At 40.7% G+C, this 20,149-nt stretch overlaps 1 protein-coding gene across 7 annotated transcripts in view; it reads right to left on the bottom strand.

The window, feature by feature from the left end:
* Positions 1-20,149, bottom strand: part of LDB3 (LIM domain binding 3) — a 508,962-nt gene that overhangs the window by 178,256 nt on the left and 310,557 nt on the right. The gene's annotated exons all lie outside the window — the stretch shown is intronic.

Genomic DNA, 20,149 nt, shown 5'->3' with positions numbered 1-20,149 from the left:
TAGGTACCCAGAGCCAATAAATGAGCTGCACCATACAATGGGTTTTCATTCTATACCGGGTATACAGCAATTCATTTGCTAAAATATAATGAATGAAAAATAGGTATAAAGAAAACCTTTGTATTTCCCAAATGGGCACAAGATAAGGTGTTGAGAAGCAGTGGTTATTTGCACATCTCTTGCCCATACTAGCATGTGAATTACAGGGCATTTCTCAAATAGATGTCTTTTTTACACACTGTCTTACATTTGGAAGGAAGAAATGTAGAGAAAGAGAAGGGGCAATAACACTTGTTCTGCTATTTTGTGTTACCCCAAGTCTCCTGATAAAAATGGCACCTCACTTGCGTGGGTAGGCCTACTGCCCACGACAGGAAACGCAACATGGACACATCACATTTTTACATGGAAAACTCATGTGTTTTTTGGATAGTGCCTAGCTGTGGATTTTAGCCTCTAGCTCAGCCAGCACCTAAAAAAACCTACCAAACCTGTGCATTGTTGAAAACTAGACACCCAAGGGAATCCAAGATAGGGTGACTTGTGGGGCTCTCACCAGGTTCTGTTACCTAAAATCCTTTGCAAACCTCAATATTTGGCAAAAAAACACTTTCCCCTCACATTTCGTTGATAGAAAGTTCTGGAATCTGGAAGCAGCCACAAATTTCCTTCCACCCAGCATTCCCCCAAGCCTCCCGATAAAAATGGTACCTCACTTGTGTGGGTAGGCCTAGTGCCCGTGTCAGGAATAGTTCACACAACGTTCAATGTTGGTTCTTACATGAGAGCAACTGTTGACCCTGGGGGGATCCATCCTGATGCAGGCACTAGGTACAGGCACTCAAGTGGGGTAGCTTTTTTTTCAGGACAGGTGGGGAATCATTGGGTGGTAGGAATTTTGTGGATCCCAGCATAATCCTATAATTTGTGTGACAGAAATGCAAGAAAAAATAGAGTTTTAAGTCAACATTTCTGGGTAAGAAAACGTTGGGGAATCCACACAAGTTACACCTCTGTGGACTCCCCCGGATGCCTAGGTTCCAGAAATGCCTTGGTTAGGTAGGTTTCCCTATATGGCCACTGAGCCCAGGACCAAAAACACAGGTGCCTGCCTTGCAAAACCAGTTTTTTTTGTGATAGATAATTTTGATGTCTCCACAATACGATTTGGGCGGTGCCCCGGGGGTAAAACTACCATTAAAAAACAATTTTCACTTGGGGGGATGGCCTATTTTATGAGGGGGCTGACTCCCCCCCCCCCAAGTAAAATCACTGGTGTCTAGTGGAGTTTCCTGGGGCCAGGAAACCGGTCCAAGAAAGTCTTGTTTGAAAGGGGAGAGTCTGCCCTTTCAAACAAGGCCTTCCCAAATATTGGAAAGGCCATTTGGGGCTGTTTTCCTCACCAGAACAGGAAGCACCCTTGCGGCCGCTTCCTGCTCCAACAGAGAAAACAAACAGTGACGTCAGCGCGCAAGTCACAAAGGGGGTGGTGAGGTTTAGGGGGTAGACATGGAAGATATTCCGTGTCTCCCGGGTGGTTTTTCATTAAAAGAAATCCTCTGATGCAGGGCATCGGAGGATTTTTTAACCCCCTCCCTGGTGTCGGCACTGGTCGTGACCCGCACCAGGGAGGTAGTGTGGGCATCGCTGTAAGGGTTAAATAGCAATAAACATTGCTATAAATTCAAGTTAAGAAACATTATATATTTACTTTCCAAAAAAATTATTTGACTATTCTAACTCCATCCTATTGAAAGGTAAGGTAAGTATTGGACTTCGGAGGGGTTACATTTACTATTTCCACTTCAATGTCAGCAAGAGTGAGGAAAGAACTGTACTCTGGCGCAGGGTTACATTTACTATTCCCACTCCAGTGTACATAACAGTAGGGGAAATTCAGGACTCTGGAGAGTTTAGATTTACTATTCCCATTTCAATCTATGCAACAGTAAGGAAAGTGTTGGACTCCGAAGAGGTGAGAATTACTATTTTCAATTAAATCAAAGTAACAGTAGAGAAAGTGTTATATTACTGAGAGGTTAGATTTACTATACCCGCTCAAATCTACGAAACAGTAGGAAAAATGTCGGACTCTGGAGGGATTACATTTATTATTCACACTCCAGCCAAAGCAATAGTAAGGAAAGCGTTGTACTCTGAAAGGGTTAGATTTACCATTCTGAATCCAGTTCACACAACAGTAGGGAAGTTTTGGAACCTAGAGGGGCTAGATTTACTATTCACACTCCGGGATCAGCAACAGTACAGAAAATACAGGACTTTGGAGGGACCACAAAATATCAACTTCCTAATGATTTTGTAAAAAAATATGTAAACACCTAAAATCAAATACAATTTAAATTCATGTGACAAATAGAAAACTATATAATATATTGCTAAAAACATAATAAATACACAAAAAATGAAAAAGGATCAAATACATTTAAATCAAACTTACTTCTCTACCTCTAAAAACAGGAAACACCAAAAAACAATAACTTACACAATAATTACAAATAACTTTGTAAAAAAACATTACTTTAACAAAAACAAAAAATGTATTAAAAAAAACACTGCACACACATTATGAAAACATGTAAAACCAAATTACTAAACTTAATAATGTGCATAACGTCCCTCAGTAAAAAGCATTCATAATTTTCAATTAATCAAATAAATATTATTAACAATTAATTTAACACAAACTATAATTCCAGGATTTTCGCACCTAATTTCCCTGCAAAACCAACAATATAGCCATCTACATTACACACAAAAATGTAAACATTTAAACACACTGTAAACATTTAAAAAAATAATAGAACAATCACAACATAAAACAATTTACATATTTAAACATCAATTACATTATTAATTGACAATTAAAATTAATTACCCTCAAAATTGTACGTTCTTTAATTAACCTCCCCCATACTCTCCTCCAAAAACAACAATGTGATACTGAAATATAAATTAAAAAAATACAAACATTTAACTATAATGGAAAACTTTTTTGTAAAAATACCCAACAATTGTAAAGTAAACCAATTTAACTAACTAATATTCAATACCATAATTAACAAATAATTTAAACCTAATTAGCATTTATATACAAGTATTATCAATTTAAAAATCTTCCCACCCTATTTTCCAACAAAAACAACCAGCTGCTACAATAAAAATAAGCCAACATTTAAAAATGTAAATACACATAAAATAAATTCAACCGAATATATAAAATAAATATAATTTAAGTTATTATAAATCAAATAAATATTTATTTTACGATACAATAAATAATTGACATTAAAACTATTTATATTTTAAATTACTTCTGACCCTATTTCCCTACAAACCCAACAACCTGCTACTACATTACAACTTACAAACTCAATAAAAAAAAAATTGACATTATATATTACAAACTATATTACTAAAATTGAATAATTAATATTATACTGAAAATACTAACATCTGAAATTAATATTAATTAATATTAAAGCTAATATATATTCAATTACACACAAATTATATTATGATACTATGTTTAGGTAAACAATAAAAAATAAAACAATATTATTTAAAACAATATCATATATCAAAAAAAGATATTCTCAACAACAATATTCTGTCATGATATTTCTGCACTAACAATATCTTTTACACAATTTTTTATTTTTGTATCATGATATTAACATCTCAATATTTTGTCCAAACACCTGAGAATCTACGGCCTCATTGCGAGTTTGGTGGCCCACCACCGCGGGACCGCCAAACTCGCAGGGAGGACACCACTGCCATGGCAGTGGCATCCCCCCTTCCACATTACAATGTTCCCATCGGTCTGACCGGCGGGAACATTGCAATAGAGCATTCCAGCCGGTCAGGCCACCAGGAACAGTGCTATGAGATAGCATTCGGCTCCCTTAAAGAAGCCGAGTGCTACCTTGTAGCACAGAGGGGGCCGACCAGCACCTTTGGAATACGCACTGTCTGCAAAGCAGATAGTGCACATTCTGATGGTGCTGGGCAGGGGCCCCCCTCTGACCTCCAGCACACCATCACCGCCAGCCTTTCCATGTCAGCAAAACTACCATGGAAAGGCTAGCAGTGAGGGGAGTTGTAATCAGCCAGGTGGCGCAGAGTTAAGCGCCGACCTGGCTGGGTACAACTTTGGCCAATGTCATGCCATCAGAAACCATGTTCCCAGTGGGGAAGGCAGTCCCCTGGCGGATACACCGGTCAATGTCGTAATTGGGTGGTCGGCCCTTCCAGAGAGCGGCGATCCAACCATAAACACGAGTGTGGCGGTCCTAGGACCACCACATTTGTAATGAGGCCCCCAGTGTGCTGATCTGCTTTTCCTTGATGAGGAAGTGCATTTTTAATACTTCTAAGGTGGTTCCTAATCTGCCTCATTGGGATGTAGTCCCTTCAACAACAATTGCTACCACTACATTTTTATGAAATGCAGGATTAAGAAGAGTTTGAGAACTACTGAGTAAATGTGGAAAGAGCCTAGTTTACAATTGACAACAGCCAATCAGATTAAAATGTTTGAGGAACTGTGCAACAGGCAATGAAGCAGTTCCTTAATCAATTTGATTTGTTTTTTAATTCAAATGTACATCTGGAACTCAACTCAAAATATAGAGAAGAATAACTCAGTAACGCCTAACCAGCTAATTTTCAACACAAATGTTTCAAGGACTCCTGAAAGTTTTTACACCTTTTCTGTCCAGTGGCTCTTATCTAAGATCTCCCTTCTGTCTAAGCCTGTCAGGCAGTTGAGTGCACCCAGGTGGGGGCCCTGTCCTACTAGGGTAGAGAGAGGTAGCCAATGATGAAGCATGACACTAAAAAGTGTGTGAGCCTTCTTCTTCCATAAGGAAAAGCTTCCCTCACGTTCTGTTAGGACAGTGGTCCTTTTGCACTTCAACTTGAGACTTTAATTATTGAGCCATTCTGGCCAATAGTCTGTATTATTCAAGGGCTACTATACTTGATGTGATAGTACCGCTAAACTTTCCTCAGCCTATCAAGATACAGTAAGGACACTTTATTCCACATACCCTTGTTTTCCTGCTGCTTTTATACATTTGCTACCTTCATGACATTCATGTTTGCAACAATTATGACATTCAAACTCACTTCAGGGGCATGGAACTTAGATTCTTTATTCCTTTGCTGCTATTACTTGCTTTTCCACATCCGCCCCCCCTTATACTTCTTTAGACTAGACCTTTAATCATGGCCCATGTTAGGAATATGAGAGAAAAATGAAACAAAAAAAAAAAGAAAAAAAACAACCTATGTATCCTCCTTACCAGGTTTTTGAGGGAAGTAGATCTTAGTCATAAGCCCTGTTGCTAATTCTTTACTTTTAGTCTGAAAGAAGGAAATTGTAATCATGGGGGTCATTACAAGTGTGGTGGTCTATATTCCGCCACACTCATGGTGGTGGTCTGGACCTCTGCAAATGCGGCGGTCCAACCGCCACATTAGAACCCTAGCGGTTGGACTGCAGGCTCCACCAGGATCTTGAATCCTGTTGGCCTGGAGGTGGCAGAGATTCTAATGCGCCAGTGCAGCGCTGTCCTGGGGATCATGAACTCATTCTACGCCAGCATTTTCATGGCAGTAACACCGCCATGAAACAGCTGGCAGAGAACAGGCACAGGGGACCATGGGATGGGCCCTGCACTGCCCATGCACTTAGCACTTGGCATGGGCAGTGCAAGGGCCCCTCTGCCCAGCACCCTCGCAAATTTTACTGTCTACTTTGCAGACAGTGAATCTTGCGAGGGTGCTAGTGCTCCCTGCGGGCTACAGCATTGCCGCCGGCTCGATTACGAGCCGGAGATAATGCTGTAGCCTGTTTCCTGCTAGGCTGGTGGGTGGAAACCGAGGTTTCCATGCCAGCATAGTGGGAAACTCTTAATGGGGCCGGCAGGGAGGTAGACTGTGTGGTGATAAGAGACATAAAAAAAGAAGCTGTCTAATAAAAATTGAGTCTAATTTAAGACTTTGCATATACAGAGGTGCAGTGGTTGAAATGTATACCTTTAATTTTCAAGCGAAGGGACTCTGAATAAGCCATGTTTTTGAGGGCCCAGAGCTCTCCTAATTAAGTATACTTGAAAAGTTGTTAGTAAAATTTTTGCCATTACAAATAAAAGTTAAAATAGTAAATCAATGATTTATTATTGTAGTGACCTAAATTAAAAGACTGAAAGTTCTGTAACCAAATGCATTGGGTAAGTCTAGCTGATATTTGGCTCTGAAAGTCACATACTGCAACATACATGAACGTTTGATGTAACTCTGAATGGTTTCCTACTTGCCACAGCAAAAAACAGAGTTACTTACAAAGATAATTTACACCTGTTAAAATGAAATCCCATAGGAAATGATTTCATTAATAGTGCAAAATATAAATATAATTTCATGTTAATTTTTTTTAAATCTAAATAGAATTTTCATTAATTCTATACACAAATTTTAATAATGCATAGCAAAAAAATACATATTTTTACTTTGAGTGGGAATTTATTTTTTAATTAAACCTTAACATTTTTTTACTTTATTTAATAGATTTAGATTAACTAAAGATTTAATTTAATTCATAGTGCAGTAATTTTTTCCAGTTTTTGGCAACATTTAAAATAAATGGATAATATTCATATTAAATATTCAAGTATAAGTGATATATAGAATAACTAAAAGTAATGTAAGTATATTTAATGAAAAATATTGCTACACTAGGGTAGAAATTCAAAAATGTTTGCTGAATATTTTATAATTACATACTAAATATGTTTTAATTTTAGATTTATCAACATTACATTGACCTCTTGGTCAATATGATGGTGTGTCACACCTTATCTGTCGTTGCAATTAAATTTCTTATAACGTTTTGGACTGCTTTGTCTTCTTTTGTAAATATTCAGAACTGTTCGCCAAGAAATGTTTAAAACCTGTTCGTACATCATATGGATTGTACCAATATAAAGCAGCTTTGTATTAATTGTGCATTTTACCCAATCAACATGTTTGTCGACATGAAGGGAGTTTTTTTTAAATCTGCAACATGCAAACAAAACCAAGTTTAATTTTTGAATCTCTTTTTTATTGTTTTCATTTTTTGATCAGATTTTTATTTCCAATAACAAATCTGCGTTTAACAGTGATATATTTGTTTTTTGCTAATAGTTTTTCAACTAACCGAATAAAGCTTTTGATGATGATGAACAAACATGATGTAACATTATTTCCTATGGGGTTTTATTTTATGTCCCCACTATTTTCTATAACAGGGTATTGTAGTATCCTTGGTGGCCATGTGTGGTGCTTAACTTACTCCAGCTCAAATCTGGTGTAATTTACAATTGTGTTGGGTACCTTTTTGGCTGTAGTAACTTCAGAAGTGCAGTTTATGAATAGCAATGGGCCTACTCTTTTGTGGCTGGCTGCATGTCCTTCGCTAACCCCTCTGTAGCTTCTTCCTTACTCCTTCTTAAACCCTTCTCATTTAGTAGTACGCATGCCTCTTTTTCCAGCTACTGTCCTGGTCCCTCCCACATTCACTTCTAAGTAATAAACTTGCCCATGTGAGGATCTCTCCATAGAAAATGTAGGAGAAGCGGAGGTGAAAATGTACACTTATAGGGTTGTGAATAGCATTCTGTAGTACTTTGGAAGAAGGGTTTTATCACTACAAAGGGCCTCATTATGACCTTCGCGTTAGGACCACCAGGGGACCTCCGTCCCTGCCAGGAACATGGTTTCCAATGGGCCGACGTTGGTCGGACTTGTGGTCAGCCAAGGCAGCGCTGAGTTCAGCACTGCCATGCTGATTGTGAGTCCCCTTTCCCCCAGCCTTTTCATGGTGGTTTAACCGCCATTTAAAGGCTGGTGGAAAGAAAGTGCAGAGAGCCACAGGGGGTGTCTGCACTATCCACGACTATGCGTGGGCAGTGCAGGAGCCTCCCTCCGAGCATCCTCGGGAATGCGCACTGTCTGCTTTGCAGACAGTGCGCATTCCAAGGGTGCTGTTGTGCTATGGTATTGGCCTCGACTCCCTTATGGGAGCCGAGACCAATACCATGGTACTGATCCGACTGGGCTGACCGGCAGGAACATTGTAATATGATGTTCCCACCAGTCAGCCCGGTGGGAACATTGTAATACGACTGGTGGTGAGGCTGCCGGGTTGACGGCAGACTCATTCCCGCAAGTTTGGTGGTCGGCTTGTCTGACCGCCAAAATTCGTAATGAGGCCCTAAATGTACTACAAAATGCAGTTTGTGAATAGGCGCCAAAGTGTATAGTCTCTGTTATCCAAAGTTGAAGATAATGAAGACATGATAACCAAAGCTGAACCTTATTTTTGGGCAAAAAAGGTTGTGTTCTTCAAGAAAGGCTTAGGATGTAGACCCCCCTGGTGACTTGAGATGGACAAAATAATTGAAGCAGGATAATTTTCTTGAAAAATGTAATAACGTGAAATGGTTCCTAAAACAGTCTTCAGGAAAAAAAAAGCCCAAATACTTTAAAAGAGGCTCAGCAAAATGTGACTTGTGGTTGGTCTATGGAATATACCTTGAGAATAATATTAATAAAAAAATGGATTACTTCCAAATCCTGTGAAAAGCTTTTTCTTTTTGTGATGTTTTATAAAAAGAAGAGTACAATTTTCCACAAGCCTTAGCTTTTACATAACACTTTTACCACAGCTTTGGTGAACTAAACATGCTTCTGTTAAAACACTATCTCATTCACAACCATGATTGGTGGCCATTCAAGGCCGAGTTGTGTACTACTTCAGTTCTTTGCCAGTTGAAAGCAATGAGCAGTTTTAAAAACTTGCCATCAGATTCGAATGTACTGGAAAGTACTGCTTTGCCGTCACAGACAAGAGTGCTGTGCAGCAATGACAGCACCAAACAATCTCCACCACAGACCTCAATAATGCATTTTGATTCCTTTTTGGACAGAAGCTATTTTGCAAGACTCACAACAAGCAAAACTATTAGGGCCACGGATAACAGATAAAACAGTCACCGGCAGTAAATTAAATGAAGACCAAATCATTTGACATAGTGCACCGAACAGCTGTCAGTAGTGAATGATTATTGCTTATTACCAACCTTGGCAGTTCATTTTCTAACACAGACCGAATTGCCAGCATCTATACATGAAATGTTTAGCCGGACCTCCACTTCACATTGTATTTGTGAACACTAATTAATTTAGTGCAACTAGCAAGACTTCTGGGATTTTCTGCTGTTGCCACTATGCAGGCCTTTAAACTTAACATGCTGAACACCTGCACGATTTCATAACATTGAAGCAATCCAAACACACTATGGAGCAGAAATAAACATACAAAACACACAGTTTGACAGTTGAGCTGATGTTGGTAGATGTGGTCCTTCCCAGGAACTGACTCTGTAGACACAATGCAAGATTTCAAGGTACAGTTTGCCAATCAATATCCCTTACATCCTTGTTTGCTAGTCATTATTAAGATTTGGCCAGTAAAAATAGGATAGAAATATATTTTATACTGGGAATTACTATAGGAATGATTACATTATTGTCTCTTTTTGTTTGACTTTTAAAGGGAAAAAGGGACACATTTTCAGACTCCACTTTTGCTGAGGGGAAAAATGACAAAATTCTGGCCTGTTCTTCTGCACTAAAAGATACATCAGATCAGTGCTCTACAAGACATTATTCTACCATAGAGTTTCATTTAAAAGTGAATATTTGTATTACTTTTAAATTAGAAATTCAATGTTTAACCCTCAACCTTTATAAGTTTCCTACTTTTTTGTCATGCAAAGCAACTTTAATTACTTTTGAATAAGTGACAGCCCCTAGATTATGTTTTACTTGTTTAAATAGAGATCTATTTTACACCCAAATGTTCATGACTTAATTGAAATGAAATTTGTGGCTCCATAATTTCAATTATTTCATTTAATTTCAACCAGAAGGTGCGGGCTGCGCGCACGGGGTGGGGTTGGGGTAACGTGGATAAATAACAATTAAATAACTATTATTTTTTTTAAAACACTTACCTCCGCCACCCTACTCTTCCGTCTCCTCGCTGCACAGGCTCCCAGCCTGCCCTGCTGCCAATCCTGACGCTGCTCAAAGCAGCATCAGGATTGGCTGGGAGCGCCTAGTGACGGCGCTCCCAGGCAGAGTGGGAGCCTGTGCAGGCTGTGTTGCTGGGCTGGAGAGAGCCTACTGCGCATGTGTGTTTGGCCTGCCGAAGACGGTCGGCCAAACACACATGCACTCTGAGGGGAGTGCTGTGTGCACTCACCTCAATTGCTTGTCACCCCCAAAGCCTACCCCTTTTCAAGAAAGCAACAATAAACCTGGTTTATTATTATTTTCTTGAAAAGGTTTTGCAGCTGCCACTGCTGGCAGGGGGCTCTAATGGGGTAGACTAATTTAGGATCCAACTTAATTTGCAACATTAACATTCAAACATTCAAGATAAATAGAAATCTTTCATTGATGATTTTCACTTGCATGACAGGTTTGTTTTTGCCTATTGAAAGAAAGGCAAACATATCTTCTTACGTGCAACGACGGATTGAGCACTTCTTCCATGTTTGTTTCACTTTAATGATGCGATTGGTTTGTCTCAATTGAGTGCAATGTGACAGATTTTGAACATATCAGGGAGCCTGGACTTTAGAAACAACTTTACAACTGTATGCTTGTGCTTCATCATTTATAAAAAAATCTTTTTTTTCCATTCTATTCTAGGCCTTGCTAAACACATAGCAAAAAGGGTGTGTAGCCCTTGATTTATCTTAGGTTGGGTTCCAGTCTGAAAGGCAAGATTAAGTGAACTGAAAATAATTTCCTATGTTTGTGACCTGCATGGAGGCAGAGCGTTCCAAGCTAGCAAAGCCTTACAATGACTGCAGCGCATTCAGAAACACAGTGGCAGGATTTACTGGACAATCAATGTTCAGGTGCCAATAGAAAATTGAAACAACTGAAGGGAATGAAAAGTTACTTCAGGTAGGTGAGTAAATTCAAAACAGTAAAGAAACTGAGATATTGTTTTATTACAGTGAAAATATACAAAGACAAGAAATGTGTCAAAAGGAGAGAGTAGTGTCTCTGAATCATGAAATAATAATATCAATAACAATGGTGTTGACAAGACAATAACAATGATAATAATTAAACTCACTGAAACATGTATTACAAACTAAATTGTCTCTTGGCACATATGTAACAGACTGTGGGCCTGATTAGGAGCTCGGCAGATGGGATGACATGTTTGCCGAACTTCAAACAGGGAGGTTGCTGCCATACTGGCTACCTCCGAGCCGGATCCATTGCGACTTTCCTGCCTGTCATTCCAGTGGGAGAGGTGCGGCAGCATTGTCGCCAGCTCGTAATCGAGCCGGCAGCAATGCTGCAGCCGCAGGGGGCACCAGCACTCTCGCAATGCTCACAGTCCACTCAGCACTGATGGCTGAGTTTGTCCACTCTGGCATTCAGAGAACCTGCCAGGTGTTGAACCACTAGGGATATGCCCTGATGTTCCAGCCATGTCCAAAAGCACAAAGCCTTCTGAAAAAGGGTCCATGACCCCACCCGCCCTGCTTGTTGTAGTACTATATGGCGATGGTGTTGTCCGTGAACACATGCACTATTTTCCCTTTGATAGAGAGAAGGAATGCTTTCAATGCCAGTCTGACTGACCTGAGCTTCAAAAGATTGATATGGAGCTTGGACTCCTCTGAAGACCAAACGCCTCTGATATCCGCCTCTCCCATGTGAATTCCCCATCCCAGGAGTGACACAATTGCCACTAATGTCAGATCTGGTTGGGGAAGGGAGAGGGATCTGCCTCTAACCCGATTTGAAAGCCACCACTGAAGATCTTGCACAGCCCCCTCCAAGATCTGGACCACGTTGGAGAGATTCTCTTGATGCTCTGCCCACTGGAACTTCAGGTCCCATTTCAGAGCCCGCATATGCCTCCTGGGATGTGTAAGCAGCAGGATGCAGGAGGCCATGAGTCCCAGCAGCCTCAGAGTCATTCTCACCAAAATCAAGGATAGAGGCTGAAACATCGGTATCATAGCCTGAATATCCAGGACTTGCCACTTGGGAGGATAGGCCCGAAACTGCACTATGTCCAGAACTGCTCTGATGAAAGGGAGCTTCTGAGAGTGAGTCAGGTGTGACTTCGGCACGTTTATAGTGAACCCCAGCATATGCAGGAGGTCCATGGTAGTCTGAAGGTGGGAGAGGACAGCACAGGGCGAGCCTGCCTTTAACAGCCAGTCGTTGAGGCAGGGGAGGTCTAAAGCTCCTACCCTGCGAAGTTGACATGCGACAACTGCCATCGGTTGGGCGGTGGGCTGGCTAGGCTGCTGGCTCCCTGATCCACGAGGATGCTGGATCCCACGTCCCCAGCCACGCAGAGCCTGAGCAGCATGTGGAGCACAGTGACTGGTGGGAAATGGGCATGGTTGGGTGCCCCTTCCGTAGCTATGAAAGGAGCGAAAAGTATACTGAGAGGGGTGAGTGCCAGCAGTTAGGCTGTGGGACCGGGATGTAGCCCGGGACGCCTTAAAGCGCTTGATCGCTGTTTCTGCTTTGTCTACGAAATGACAGGTGCCATCGATGGGGGATGTCCATCAGAGTGGCTTGGACATCCCCTGAAAAGCCAGATGTCTTAACCAGGCATGGTGCCTCACGGCCACCTTGGAAGCAACCGATCGGCCTAGAGAGTCGGTCATGTCCAGTCCACATCTGATCGTGAACTTAGCTGCATCTCTGCCATCAGCAACAGCTTAGGAGAGAACGGCCCTGGCCTCCTCCTTAACCTGTGGCAACACTTGCACGTGGGTGTAACGGCAGAAGAGCCATGTAATCTTCATGGACAGCAATGCCAGGCTGGAGGAAGAAAACAACTTCTTCCCAAGGTGATCCAGCCTTTTGGTTTTCCTATCCAGGGAATGGAAGGGAACGCGCAATGTGATGTTGAGGCTTGGATGACCAAGCTCTTGGAGGTAGGATGTTGAGTCAGGAAAGCCGGGTCATAAGGTACAGGCCTATGGCGGTGGGCTATTTTCGTATTAACAGGAGCCCTTGTGCTGCGTTTCACAAGGTCCACAGCAGGACATCAGTGAGGGCTTCATTAAAGGGCATAAGGGGTTCGGACGTGGAAGCCCCAGGCTGAAGCGCCTCAGTCAGGAAATTGGCCCAGGTAGCCACCAAAGGCAGTTTGAGGGTCAAAAACTCGGCCGCTCTCCGCACCTCCATGGAGTAAGAAGCCCCATCCATGTGTAGCCACCGTAGGGGGAGAAAGCATACCAGCATCAGGGGTAATATCCAGACCGCTGGTTTTACCCAGTTCCTGAGCCCAGTCCATAGGGGCTTCAAGCTGGTATTCTAAAGGGCCCAATGACTCCTCCATACTGTCCTTGAATTTGTACGCATAAGAAATAAGGTCCGGATTCGATCTAGGGACCAGGGTCCCTGCTGAAGTTGAAATCATTGCAGAGGGACGCCACTTTGGCTCTGTGTCAAAGTTGGAAATGAGTATAGGATTGACGCCTCCCATTGGCCTAGATGACATCAGGAGCATTGATGCCGGAATCGTTTTTGGGGAAAATCGCAATGGTACGACAGACACCGGTTCGGATCCAGAAGCAGAACCCTGGGTGCCCCTCGCAGCCGACGCCGAAGCTGTTGGTGCAGAACCCTGCGGGACCCAAAGGCTAACCGACAGGGCCGGACTGCCCAAAATGAGGCGCATGGCCAGTGCTTAATTTGTAAATAAAAACGTGCCGGTGCCCAAAGCCCTTCTCTTAAAGACGCGGCTGCTTCAATTAAATGTGCGAACACGAAATACTGAGGCAGTGCAATTCTGAAGCCATCTCCAGCCTCTTCAATCCATTTACAGCTCTTCCCGGCCTCTTCAGCTCACTCCTGCAGCTTTCTGCTCTCTCCTCTGTGACGCTTTTTTAGTTTTTCTCTTCCTCCGTCTTTCCCAAATGAGTCTTTTGCTCGCAATAAATGCTTGAGGCAAAAAATTAAGCCCCGACCCTCAAAAATAAGTGCTGATGCTCCGCACCGGAAACAACATGCACAAATTAAGCACTGCACATGACCTTGGCGAATTCCTTTAATTGGGAAGGGGTAGCTCCAGTTCCTGGATACTCAGGATCCAGAAGTAGACTCCGAAACAGAGGCCTAGAGCGAGGACGCTCCTTCTCCTGCGTCACCTGGTGATGGGGTGAAGTCAAAGAGCGATTGTGCTTCTTTGTCTTCTTCTTATGTTTACCCGATTATCCCAACGATTTTGAATGGGATGAGGAGGACTGGTAATGGTTCCACAAGCGGTCTCAGGACCTTCCTCTCGACAGACCGGGAGAAATACTGAGCCAGACGCTGGGCCATAAGCAGCTTTAGGAAACACTCCCTCAAAGTCTTTGGGTTCATGGCCTGGAAGTTGGAGCACGACTTTGGGTCATGGTCGTGTTCCATGAACGACAGACACACAAGGTGCGGATTCATCACCGAGATCATGTGGTGACAAGAGTCACAGGGCTTGAAGCCGGTCTTCCTTGACGACATCTTGACACACCAGACATTAAAGAACTTCAACAAAAAGTTTAAAGGCCAGTCAAAAATCGACAGTAATGGTAGCTCTCTCCGGATCTGCGCGTAGGCTGGTGGGAAAAGAAAAGAACTGGCATCAGCACACCGGGGTGGCACCTATATATTACCCGTGACTTCATATCTGGCAACCACAATGCCAACGACAGACATGGAGTTGACAGACGACACTTAATGGCGCACAAGGGTACTGCTCAAAGAAAAATCTATGGATCCAGATATTCTAAGGTAAGGAATCTGCAACTAGAAGTCTCTATCGGATATGAAGGTTGTAAACAAAGTATTGACTATACAACTTTACAGAACACCTAACACAGGGGATAGTATCTTACATGCTGGCAGTTATCACTACCAGACTTTTAAATGGGGTTCTCCTATTGGGAGCCTTTGTGGCCTGTACTTACAGCCCAAGAGTGTTTTTCATTTAGAGTAAAAGAACATTCTTTCTACATTTAAGAAACATATATATCCTCAGAAGGCATTAAACACTGCTGTGAAAACAGTCAATGCTATAACCAGGAAAGAAATATTGATTGGTACTCCAGGAAATTGAGCTGAGGAAGATTCTGAAAATCCTAGGCTGATTAACATTTACAGCACACAATCACATCTTGAGAAATATGTTGCACAGGCACTGGCAGACATTAAATAGATAGTGTAAGTGGACCATCATTGCCCTGCCATCCAAACAAACACTTAGCAAAGAACTAGAGCTTTGCATTATTACTTAGTATACAGCTATTTGCCAGTGAAGAAACACATAACACTTCGTTAACTCAACAAATGGAGTTTTGTAAATGTGGTAAAGCATGTAAACATAGTTGTAATGATACAAAATATATAGTTCCACACAAGCCCAGAGCGCAATATACAAAAAAGAGTATCACCGGAAAAATCTGATCTTACAGTGTATGCAACTTTGGGAATAAGGCAAGTTTTGAAAGATAGAAAACATCGTGACATAGAGAAATTAGTAAAGAAAAATGAGTCTGAGTACATGATAAATGTAGAAACATGAAAGCCAGATGGATTACCTTAATAGAGTGAATGGTAGCTCATTTATGGAAATTCCTCCCTTGATTGCCTCTGGTCTTCTAGTAAGATTTGTAACTTTGTTAATTTCATTACAATATGGTACCCTTAATTGTTGCTTTTTGGATTCCTTATCAATACTATGCGAAAGTTAGAATAACGATCTCACAAGAATTTTCCCACTGAGGTTTGTCTTTTTGAAATAATAAAAAAAAAATATTATTCAGGACCTGTCTACTTGAGCAAGATACTGCAGAAAATTATTTATGTAATAATAAATACCGGAACACGTTATTTTGTAATAAGTGATTTCTTTTTAGTGATAACTATATTATTGCGTAATAATGGTTTGATGTACTATGGAAACTTGCAAGTTGTATATTTAATTAAACTTACATAAATATAGTTGTAAATGTGTTCTTGTATTTCCAACCCAGCCACACTAAAGTGGTTATAGTCTTTTATCCATTCTCATTCACTGATAAGCAACCAACATAAAGATTGGGCTTCAGATCATGTGACCATGTTTCCTGTTTGTATGATCACTGTATGGGGGTCACTAAGGGCCTGATTTATATTTTTTTTGCACTGCATTTGTAGAATTTTTTTAAGCAAAAGCGGTGCAAACTTACAAAATATAATGGAATTTTGTAATTTTGCATTGTTTTACGAAAAATGACGCAAATGCAGCGCTACAAAATTATAAATGAGGCTCTAAGCACTCTTTTTAGTGTTATATTCTGATTTTATGGCTACTTATACTGATCTAGCTACAATTAAATGATCTCTTGCATATACAGTGAGTAGGCAATGACTGTTTGGTTCGCATATCCCTTCAATTGTTTATATTAGCAAACACAGTAAGTATTCAAAAACTTTCCTTACTGAATGAGCCCTTGATAAACTAGTGTTCTATATTACAATAATTACCCAGGTTACTGCGGTATAATGGTTTGCTATTGTATTTGATGAGTAGTTCATTAAGGGCAAGGCAATTTCCACGAGAGGTATCCTTGTGGCAACTGTGGTAAAATTAAATAAACGCTGGCAGTGAGCGACACCCTTGGAATTCAGCCCTCTCCTTCATTTTGAACAACTGTACTTGGTGATGGCCTTTGCCATTCACTAGTCAGCGCCCTAAACAGTCCTCCAGTGATTTCTTTTGAACTGATACACATTATGTATATTAAATGCAGGACTGCAAATAAATTAATCACATTTACAAAATACCAAATAATTGAAGAACTTATAGAAGGACAATGTAATCTTACTAATATAAGAGCAGCAAGATGTAGTGGTAAGCAACAGAGCGCAGGGGATGTAGTGGTGTGGTTGATAAAATTGTGCATAACCAATTAAACTAATGCAATCCAAACCTAACAAATGGACACTTCCCTCCCATAGACATACATTTAGGGAGACTGGATATTTTGGACAAGTAAATCAATTTTGCAGAAGCTCCTTGAGTGTGAGTGGCACATATTAAATTTACGTGACCACTCTAAAGCCGAAGGATATTATTTCCTATAGTCAAGTCATTAGAGAGACATTACTCTCTGTTTCTGATAGCACCAAGAGATCTTCAGTAATAGTTAATGGTGTGAAATAAAGGCACTTTTTGAAATATCCACCTCCAAACTGTGCCTTGGGGCCTGATTTAGATTTTGGAAGAGGGAATACTCCGTCATAAACATGATGGATATCCCGTCTGCTGTATTACAATTCCGATAGGATAGAATGGGATCGTAACAGGGCAGACCGGATATCAGACATGTTTGTGACAGTGTATTTCTCTCCGTCGGCTTCTAAATCAGACCTTTAGTATTTTTTGGTTTAGCTCTAGGATTTAATTTCATGCACAGCCTCTTCACAGACATCGTGTATCAGTATACACACCTACAACCAGGCTCATTTTAACAGTTTTTCATCTCTTTCATGGTTACTCTATGCCCCAGTCTCTAACCTTTTGTGTAATAAGAGCTACTTTTCTTAAATGAAAATCATACCAAGCTACTAATATTATTAGAGTTTAAAAAGTTACTTCTCAAGACAAGATTACTTTGGAGGCCACTAACAGCAAGATTAACAGCAGTGCTCACCTCAGTGAATCAAGCATGGTTGCCAGCACTAATGGAAAAAAAAACTTTGCCAAAGTGGAATGCCTCTAAAATGGTAATACATAACAGCCATAAAGGCAATGCCCCTGGTTATTAAAATTAGTGATGAACCTCCACAAAGCTGCATGGTTAATCACTTACCTATCACTTTAAATATATTTTGAAATTCAACGCCTTTTCTTGAAACACAAATATTTTCATCTTGAATACAAACTTGTCAGTTTTGGTATTGTTATATTAATTCAACCCAGCAAAAGCTTCTAATTTAGTAAGCTGCCCTGCACAGCTATTTACGAGCTACTAACTGGAGAAGCCTGCTCTATGCTCTTTTCATCTCATCAACCTTACTACATTCCTCTTCCCTCTCATTGATTTATTTTGTCTGTTTTTTTCTCCATTTACTTGATCAAGTCTTCATCTCTTATGATGAAACTCGACTCTCTTTTTATACACTAAAGGGCATATTTAAGAAAAGTGGTGCTGAACACAGTGCAGTGCCACTTTTATTGCATCCTGTTCTGCCCCCTATGCGCGCCGCATTTAACATACCAACCATGGCATAGGGGAGGGGGCAATAGTGTCATTTTTCGTGATGCTATTGATGTACTCTGCAGGAGTAGCGCCAACATTTTGTACATAGGGTCCCATTGTAAACAATGGTGTGCCCTCTTTTAACACCTGCACCTGAGCAGGTGCTAAAAGTGCTGATAAAAATGGTGCAAGGAAATCTGCTAGATTTCCTTGCGTCATTTTTTCAGCCCCCCACTTTGTAAATATGGCGCAGGGATTTAGGCCTCGTTGGGCCACATTAGCATCAGAAAAAATTACACTAAGGTGGTGCAAGAAGGGACTTCGGGCTCTTAAATATGACCCTCATTTCTTTATCTCCACTCATTGTTGGCTCTTACTTCTTCTCAACTGCTGCATTTATCTGTTTTACATCATCACTTATGATAGGTTCCCATTTGTCATCACTTCTGAGGTTATTGATCACATAGAAATGCCAGACACCTGTCTTGATAGTGGATCTCACATGTACATTTCACCCTTTACATTCCCTCTTCATTGTAACGTGTAAGTCTAAGGGCCTGATTTAGAGTTAAGTGGAGGGGGTTACTCCATCACAAATTCAAATTACAATTTCATTATAGCCTAGGGAACCTGCAATACGGAGGAAAGGATATCCGTCACGTTTGTGAAGGAATAACCCCTCTGCCAAACTCTAAATCAGGCCAGAAGTTTGTATCACCAATTATACCATATGTAATTTATTGTTGTCTTATTTTTTAGGGGAAGCAATAATGTCCCACCAGGAGGAAAGAGTGCAATGATTGTAACATTCAACGATGCATGTCTGAAACTGAAATACAACAAGGGAGAGCAACCCTAACCATAATTCTAACTTGGACTACAGCAGGTGTTCCCAAAGCTTGTTCAGGAGGGCTGAGGTTCTGTCAGATTGCCAGGTTAATCAATGAGTATGTGCATAATGTCTATTTAAACTCATTCTAAATACATTTATTTCATGTGGACATCCTGAAAATATGGCATGGCATTTGGAGTGATGGACTAACATTGGAAATCAATTAATTGCAACATCTGTTTCTAATAAAAGTACTCAGATAAAATCCATCAATTTCTATAGCATCACAGATTTGAATACAATCTGTTTACACACAAGAGGATACCTGGATTTGAAGAAAGAAGTGATTTGAAAGCCCATATTCTTATATTTTGCTAATGATTTTACAAATTATCCATATCACATAGCAGACGTTGCAATAAAATTACTATGGACCAACCACTGATATTACTGAAGAACCAGCAGTCTCAATAATACCTATTGCATTAACTGTGAAAACCTGTATTTAAATTATGTATCATAAGAGCTTACCACTTTACAGACTTTTAATACACTAGCTACAAAGGATATGATTTCATGTGGCTATGAAATGTTGAAAACGAAAATGGTAGGCAAAAGGTGTGACAGAAAAGGGCACAGTAAAAGGAACAGTAGAGAAAAAATACAGGTGGAAATTGGAGATTAAATATTTGGGTTGGGAGAGGGCTTCTGGGAATTCAGGAGACTGGATAGGGCTATTGAAGGGTAGGCGTTCAGGTAATTGTTTAAAAAAACACTTCTCTCCTTTTGACAAAAGTCCATCTGCTTATTAACATTTTTGAGGGCATTTCTGAAAAATAAATTCAACAATCCTCGAAAACTATTCAGACCCTGCCTCTGGATTACGCTGTGTTTATAAGGTATGGCTTCCTTTGGACCATTATGGTGATATGCCTGCAGACAGCAACCTGCACTCCACCTCCTG

This window comes from Pleurodeles waltl, chromosome 6 (assembly GCF_031143425.1).
Source record: "Pleurodeles waltl isolate 20211129_DDA chromosome 6, aPleWal1.hap1.20221129, whole genome shotgun sequence".
Classification (NCBI taxonomy): domain Eukaryota; kingdom Metazoa; phylum Chordata; class Amphibia; order Caudata; family Salamandridae; genus Pleurodeles; species Pleurodeles waltl.
The sequence above is the reverse complement of the archived record's forward strand: the minus strand, read 5'-3'. Positions and strand labels throughout refer to the sequence as shown.